Below are 1,150 nucleotides of genomic sequence, written 5' to 3' on the forward strand. Positions count from 1 at the left end.
AAAATTTGGAATTAGAAAGATTTTTGTATCGTGTCCCTTGTTGTTAAGCTAAACTTAGCAAGATCCTAAGTAGGGGGTCTTCTGCTTTTTGGGTGGAAAATCTCTTTCGTTTACAAAATCCTAGGATGAGGGTCCTCCAAAAAATTATTTTGCTTTACGTGAGGACCCCCCCTTAGGAAGGACCCCCCCTTAGGATCCGGGACACGATACAATACTACTACCGAGCTCTCGCTTTCCTTCTCTTCATTCCCTTCATTGATTGCGCCATCGTCAGTTGATTGATAACTGTTCTCCGATTTCACAAGCTGTTCCTTCATGTAATCGATTAAATAGTCCATGCCGGTTCCGACCGCAATCAGCAACGCGATGATTCCAAAAACGAAACAAGCCAGTCCAAAAGTGAAATCAAACTCACCATTGTCAGTGCTATATATAGCTACAACACTTATGTCATCTTTCAAATTTTTGTCATTATTTATGAGTCTATCAGCGATTACTTTGACATCTTGGTCAGAGCACCTTTGAGGAAAACAGACTCCGTAAGTAAACAATGGGTGCATCGTTCTGTTCCAAACCTCCACTGAGATCTTCATTTGAATCAGCCTTTGTTCATGTGGAAGCAACTGAACATCACGGCATTCACTGGCGCGACCGAGCCACTGCCGAGTGCCCTGAAGGATTCCTGCATTTGGTTTGCCCCACGCATCGAACACTTTCAGAGCATCTACATTCCTTTTACTGTAGTGTTCTGCTATCAACAGATTGTCACCTTTGCACTTGCCCGAAATGTTCATCTTGCTTTGATCGAGATGTAGAAATGTAGAAATCAATTCCACGGCGTCGAAGTTTTCCAGGACATCGAATGCTTCCGCCTCGACTGACAGCAACTCGATCGAAGTGGCGCCAACAATAGTCAAAAAAGGGAAAACAAGGAATATCTTCATAACACTCATTATACTTATAGAGTACCAACAAATCATAAGAGACTGATTGCTAGATGCTACATCTGCTTGTTTACAGGGCTATTGGAACGAAAATACTTTAGATGGAGGTACGTTAGCGAAGGTGTTTTGTAATAGAGACTGGTCAATATTTGATTCTCATGAGTTTTGATATTTCATTTTACTTTATTCACATTGAATGCCTTTCC

Source organism: Symsagittifera roscoffensis, chromosome 7, assembly GCF_963678635.1.
Source record: "Symsagittifera roscoffensis chromosome 7, txSymRosc1.1, whole genome shotgun sequence".
Classification (NCBI taxonomy): Eukaryota; Metazoa; Xenacoelomorpha; order Acoela; family Convolutidae; genus Symsagittifera; species Symsagittifera roscoffensis.